This window comes from Lampetra planeri, chromosome 78 (genome assembly GCF_965212315.1).
Source record: "Lampetra planeri chromosome 78, kcLamPlan1.2.h2, whole genome shotgun sequence".
Classification (NCBI taxonomy): domain Eukaryota; kingdom Metazoa; phylum Chordata; class Hyperoartia; order Petromyzontiformes; family Petromyzontidae; genus Lampetra; species Lampetra planeri.
In genome coordinates this window covers 1,967,830-1,975,667 of record NC_136183.1, presented here as the reverse complement: position 1 = coordinate 1,975,667, position 7,838 = coordinate 1,967,830, and positions in this window count along the sequence as shown.

Genomic DNA, 7,838 nt, shown 5'->3' with positions numbered 1-7,838 from the left:
ATGGCCGCATATCGATTGGCACCTCATGCGGCCACGGGTTATTCGCCCTTCTACTTGATGTACGGCAGGGACGTTGACCCCCCCATGGATGTGCAATTGCAGGTCAAGTCGGCTGCATCACGCTCGAAGCTGTCCGACCACATTCAATTTAACATTCAGAAGTTGGTCGAGGCGTGAGTGGCCGCGGAAGAAAATTCCGGGGCGAGGCAACGGGCGAACGAGCGTCTGTATGATCGCCGGGTTTCTGTCCACAAATGGTCCGTAGGGGATAGGGCGTGGCTGCACTGTCCCCAGGTACCGCTGGCAACATCATCTAAATTGCTCAGGCCCTGGCGGGGTCCAGTGGACATTGTTCGGGTCGTGCGGGACCAGTGTGTTCGGGTCGCGTGCGGACGGCGCTCGTGGTACGTTCACCCATTGCGCCTGAAACCCTACATCGCACCGCGCACTCACACATCTCCTTCATCTCGCAGGGGCCGTTCGCGTGATGTGTCCGACATGCCGGGAGAGAGTTCTCCTGATCCTTGTGTTGCTCCGCACCCTCCTACCACTCCTTCAGATGTTGCAGGTGTGAGTCCACCAAGGGTGGCCACACCGAAGGATCGGGGAGCTGCCTGACCGCCCGGCCAGCAGGAAGACGGCTCACAGGCATTATCCCCTGCCTCCAGTGACAGGCCGGACGCCCATCGTCAAGCCCCTCCCGACCCTCCACCGGGGACTCTGAACTCTTACGATGGACCCGCCACACGGACTCGCTCGAAGCTTCCCCGGTTCTCCTGAGGCTTGATCCGACACACACACACCGCCCTTCTCCCTTCGGTCCTTATGTTCGGTCCGTGGTGTGGGTGTGAGGTTGACCTCAGGTCCTTGGTGTGGGGTGTCCACAGTGTTCATATGTACAGGTGGGTTGGGGTAAATTATTCTGGGTGTTGTTGGCTTGTTGTAGTTGTGCTGTTATTGTTACTGTTGCGTTGAGGCTCACGAATTTTATTTTTCTGGTTCACGTTGTTTTTATTATTGTCAGGGTTGTGGATTGCGTTGCAGCTGGGACGGCTGCGTGCTGTACAGGGGGGGGGGGGGGGGTGATGTGGTGGTCATGATTGACACACACGCGCCACAACCAGCGGGACGGGTAGAAACCGGTCCGGACCGGTCGGGCCAACGGCGGTTGGAACCCCTCTGAGAGGAGGGGGCTGGCAGAAGCTACGATCCCCCAGAACCCCGCCCCTCAGAGAGAAAGAGTATATAAGGCGGGTCCCTGAGAGCGCGAAGCAGTCCATCTCAAGCTGAAGCCAGAAGCCGCCTGAAGAAGAAGAAGACCCTGGACCCAAAGCTACCGACGTCCTTCTGAGGGCCGGGGCTTAGTGCGGTGCCAGTGATCGAGAGGCTAGGACCCTGAGGTTCCCTCGGCCTGATGTCCTTCTAAGGGCCAGGTTCGGACGGGCCAACAGAAGTGTAATGTATGCCTTACTGTTAGTATCTCAGCTTATTGGAGAGTATATTGATGATATTGATGCAGTTTATATTTTAGTTTTTTACGTGGTGGTTTGGCTGCTGCAGCTCCTTACTATTAAAATTTCCCTCCCTTTATTACTGCTAATCCTACTTCCTCCCTTTATTACTGCTAATCCTATATAATACACGAGCATAATATGACTTTGAGACCCCCCCCCCACCACCTACACATTCCACAAGTAGTGACTAATCCCATATCTGCATTTTCCATAAATATGCTAAATTCATCTGTTGATATGTAAATTCCTTTGTCAAGGTGCTCTCCTCCTCTAACCCCTGCTTAAATATACGCTGCCAAGCTTGGTGGTGTTCATTCGGACGCTGTCTTTCCGACAGCCCTGTTCTTCACCTGAGGACAGCTTCTTGCGTTGTGGCTGAAAGGTCGTGAGAATTGAATTTTATTATGTTTTATTTTTATTATTTTATTATTTCCCTTCTACGTGACCAAGAAGAGCAACACGTTTATTAGCTATTTGCACAACATACTCCAGGGCTATTAACACCAGATACCCTCGGTGGTGACCACCCAACTAACCACACTACGGCGGAACTAGACACGGTTCCACTATCCCGGTCTGGACCACAAGCTGGGTCCCGAACTGCGTGGCTGGAGGCTTCTTCAAGCTTTACGTGGATCTACTGCCTTTCCAACAGTAAGAACCCCTCGCCCCTCGCAGGGCCCCCCTTATATCGGGCCGGGCTGGGGCTGGCTCCGCCACCGTCTCGATCTCTCTCGCCCTTGCCCGAAGGCTCTTGAGAGTTCTTCTCGGACCATGTGATCACCCATTGGCCCCCTCCACCGGAGGCCCCTCTCCAGTATCATCCGGTCACATGTCCCCAGGACACTCTTTTGCTCTCTCAATGGGAGCCTGCACTGCACGCTGTGCGTGGTGCCACCGCGCTTAACCAGCGCTCACCCAAGCCCCCACTAGGGCTGGTACTACACCCCGTGTCAGGGGTGTACACACAACAGTATACATCCCGCCGTGGCCTCGCAGGCCCGGCACCACACAGTGATATTCCCAGTCATTCCACATTTCCATGCAAATTACATCTCTAGCTCCATGCACTTACCCTTGGGGTGAATTCTAGATTTGAAGCTTTCGTGACTGCAAGGATTCATACTCTTAGGTTTTTTCGGTAAAGTCACGTAGGTAAAAAATTAAATTAAAAGTTAATAAAAGTAATAATGGAAATAAAATAATAAATCACGTTTCGGAGGCAACACAAGTCTCCGTCATCAGGTGGGACCGTCACAGCTAAAATTACTGCATCAAGTGAACCCACCTCAAGCCTATATAACCTCTTGTTGCAGCAGCTCTTTATCCTGCCTCTGCAGTTCTCCTGTTGTGTTTGTTTCACCTGATGACGATTGCTTGTGTTGCGATCCAAACGTTGTAATCTATTAATTTTGTATCAACGTGACTTTACCAAAAGAACCAAAGAGTATGGATTCCTGCAGTCACGAAAGCTTCAAATACAGATTGAACCGCCTCTACAGGGAGGGTTTCCACACAACTGTTAGATCTTTTAACAGACTGCGAGACAAGAAGGCTCACCTTATCAAGTTCCTCACCTTTCTGAAGAGATGCCGCGATACCATGGTAATACCTATCGCCTTTTCACTCATCTTCTGCTATCACTTCTCCTAACGCTAAAAGGATCTTGTTCAGGGCTAGCCTAGCCCTATTCTCAGAGAGAATAAGACTGCTCCGATTTAAACTTGATAATTTAGACAAAACTCTCTTACAATCTCACTTAGATTTGACAGAAAAAATGTCCACATCTGATTGGGACCATGTAAATAACATGATAGTTTATTCTGCCGCTTCAATGTCAACCAAATGTAAAGTTAACCTGATTGCTAAATTCAACCTCCTGTCTAAGAAGAAGCCAGATCCACACGTTAAAAAGTTAGATGTTAACAAGATTGTTATCATAGTAACAGCCCAATTTCTGACAGCCTAAAATCGGTACTAGCTAAAGGGTTGAATTTCGCAGTCACCCCTAAACACATCCCAGTGGATGATATCATTGCCCAGGTCGATGTAGCCCTCAAAGGTTTAGGACACAACCCGGCAGACGAAGCAAGATCTGAAATCGCTGCTATCCTCAAAAACGCTAAGAAACCCGTTAGCAACATCAGCAAGGACGAGCGTTTTTAACTCACTCAATTAAAATGAGAGATATTGTCATCCTCTCAGCCGACAAGTGCAATGCCACTGTCATCATGGATAAACCCACATACAACAACAAAATTCAGGACCTGCTTAAGGATGGTAGCTATACCAAAATCGATAGAAATCCTACCAACCACCTGGTGACCAAAACCAACAATATCATGAACTCGACTTCTCTAATCGAACCAACCAAGCTGCTCTCTCTAAAATCTTCTGCTGCTAGACCACCCAGATTTTATGGCCTTCCAAAAATCCATGAAGGTACACCGCTCCGTCCCATCGTCTCCACCATTAACTCACCCACCTACAAACTGGCTCGATATCTGTCTGAAACCCTGCTTCCATTCACTGGCAAGACCACCTCAGCTGTGCTTAACTCACGTGGTTTCTCTAATCAAAGATATCTCACTGTCTCCAGATGATTTGCTTGTCAGTTTCGATGTAGTCACTCTGTTCACTAAGATACCTGTGCCTGACACCATTGCAATCATTGAAGACTTGGTCCAACAGGGACTGAATTCTGATGTGCAAACATTGGTGAGGCACTGCCTTACTAACACTTACTTCACCTGGAATAGTACATTTGACTAACAAGATGAAGGTACCCCAATGGGTTCTCCCTTATTGCCAGTGGTAGCAAATGTTTTCATGGAGGCATTTTAGACAGATGCCATCCAGACATCCATCCTACGTCCTTGTGGAAGAGATACGTAGATGACACGTTCGTCATCTGGGCACATGGCCAGCTAGCAATAAACCAATTCTTCAACCACATCAATTCCATACACCCAGCCATCAAATTCACCATGGAAGTGGAAAAGGATGGCAAGTTACCATTCCTGGATGTTTTGATCGAGAAGAGACCTGATGGCTCGTTGGGACACTGTCTACAGGTTATCCACCCACACGGATGCTTATCTAAAGCCTGACTCCCAACACCATCGAGCCCAGAATAATTCCCTCATCAAAACACTACACCATAGGGCCCGTTGCATCTCTGAGCAGCACCACCTAGCCAGCGAGCTGGAGCATGTACACCAAGCCCTCAAGATGAATGAATATTCTGACCGCACAATCTGCAAAGATGTCTCCCCAGCCATACATAACAGGGGTTACCAAAAAGATTTCCAGAATCTTGAGCAAACATTAGGTTCGATTTAACACAGTACATAAAATTCGTGATTTGATCCCATCTGCGAAGGATGTGATCACTGACATGCAATACCCCAGTGTCTACAAACTAAGCTGTGGCTGCGGCAGCAGTTACATTTGGGAAACTAAGTGACATGTCTCGGACCGTGTTCGTGAACATAAGGCAAATTTGAAACACGGTAGGACCAATACCTCTGACGTTGCTGATAATTGTTTTAATGCTGTGGGCTCACACGAAATTGATTTCTCCAAGACGAAGGTACTCTACAAACCTCCTGGCTATCAACATTGATTAATTCCTGAAGCCATCCAGATATATAAACAGATAAAATTTCAACCGATTTTTTTGTCTGAAATTCTACGGCCTTTCACTGGAAAAACCACCTCTGCAGTACTAAACTCTACTGACCTGGTATCGACAATCAAGGGGATTGCCCTGTTCCCAGACGACCTGCTTGTCAGTTTTGATGTGGTTTCCTTATTCACCAAGGTTCCTGTACCTGACACCATCGCAATCATTGAAGACTTGGTTCATCAAGGACTGAATGCTGGGGTACCCCCCCTGGTGAGACATTGCTTAACCAATACATACTTCACTTGGAATGAAACTTTCTACAAGCAAATTGAGGGCACCCCAATGGGCTCCCCCCTATCTCCGGTTGTAGCCAACATCTTCATGGAGAAATTTGAGACGGACGCCATCCAGACTGCCACTCTACGTCCGACCTTATGGAAGAGGTACGTAGACGACACTTTTGTCATCTGGCCACATGGCCGGCCTGCGCTAGACCAATTTCTCGACCACATCAATTCCATACACCCAGCCATCAGATTCACCATGGAAGTCGAAAATGATGGCAAGCTACCCTTTTTGGATGTCCTAATCAAAAGGAGACCTGGTGGTTCAATGAGCCATTCTGTCAAAAAGGAAAACCACACATACGGATGCTTATCTAAAACCGGATTCCCACCACCATCCATCCCAGAAGAATTCTCTCATCAAGACTCTATATCATAGAGCCCAATGCATCTCCGACCATGAACACATTTCCAGTGAACTCAAACACGTACGCCAAGCTCTTAAGGCTAATGGTTACTCCGACTACACAATCCGCAAAGCCATCACTCCAACCATCAAGAAGGATCATGTTGAGGAGCCTTTCAAGACCATCACCTTACCCTACATTGCTGGGGTCACAAAAAAGATCTCCAAAATCCTGATTAAACACAAGATCCAGGTCCGATTCAATACAGTACATAAAATCCGTGATCTGGTACCGTCTGTAAAAAATGTGGTTCCAGACATACAGTACCCTGGTGTCTACAAACTAAGTTGCCTCTGTGGTAGCAGTTACATTGGGGAAACCAAACGACATGTCTCGGACCGCATCCGTGAACATAAAGCTGACCTGAAACACGGTAGGACAAACACCTCAGCCGTGGCAGATCACTGTTACAACTCAGTGGGCTCACATGACATTGACTTCTCCAAGACAGAGGTTCTCTGCAAGCCATCTGGCTATCATGAGAGATTCGTTCATGAGGCGATCCACATATACAAACACAGAGACAATTTTAACCGAGAAGATGGATTCTGGCTTAGCAATCATTGGAAGGACGTAATAAACCATTTCGATACACATTAGGGTGGGTAGAATAATACATAGTGTTATGTTGAAATGTATAAGGTAGTTTATAGCAATACAGTATATAATTTAAAGTTGGGTTTATCTATGGCAGTATATAGTACGGTATATGCTCGTGTGATGTAAGAGAATAAAGTTTAGATGGAAGCATATTATATAATTTTTACGACGTAGAATTGTAATGTATTACTTGCTGTTAGTAACTCAGCTTATTGTAGAGTATTGTAAGTATACTGATGGTGCTATGCAGTTTATACTTTAGTTTTTTATGTAGTTTATACTTTAGTTTTCTACGTGGTTGTTTAGTAACTGCAGCTACATATCAATAACATTCCTTTCCTTTGTTAATGCTACTCCCTGCACCCCCCCTTGGTGCTGTTGATCCTGCATAATGCATGGGCATAATATGCCTTTGAAACCCCCCCCGCCCACCTCCTACGCATTTTCCATGAATATGCTAAATTCCTCTTCATATGCACATTCTTTTTTGTTAAGGCGCTCTTCCACCTCCAACCCAGTTTATATATAAGCTCCTAGCTTGGTAGTGTCTCATTCTTCACCTGAAGACGGCTGCTTGCGTTGTAGCCGAAACGTCGTGAGAATTATTTCATTTTATTATGTTTTATTTTTATTATTTTATTACTTCCCTTCTACGTGACTTTACCGAAAGAACCGGGAAGATGAATCCCAGCAGTCACGAATGCTTTAAATCGAAATTTAAGATGGGTACAAACTGAGCAATCATTGGAAGGATGTTATTAACCAGTTTAAGTCATAACTGGCTGTGATGTTTCCATCCTACCTGCCGATGTGAGCAGTTATTTCCGACTCTCTGAGTTGCATTCCTCGATGTGGTGGTGGCTACATTGACATGCTAATCTCTCACAATACAATGGACAGCCCAACGGCTTTGGGGTGCCCTCGACCTTCGTTTCTAACCCCGCCCACTTACCCTTGGGCTGCACCCATCTCAGGCCTATATAACACCCTGCTTCAGCAGCTCTCTTGCTATAATGTTTCACCTGATGACGATTGCTTGTGTTGTGATCGAAACGTCGTGATTTTTAAAAGTTATTTTTCTATCCACGTGACTTTACCGAAAGACCCAAAGAGTATGAATTCCTGCAAGTCACGAAAGCTTTAAGTCAATGGAAAATGTGTAATTTTATAAATCAAGCAAATTTATGGAATTATCTAAATGTATGCAATTATACAAATTAGGCTCAGCTTTTTTGCCAAGGGTGTATTACCAATCGTAATAATACAATGATTCTCGCTTAACTTTTACTGATTATGATTTAGTGTAATTCTATCAGGTCTCAGAATTCAGATCTTACCACGGTAT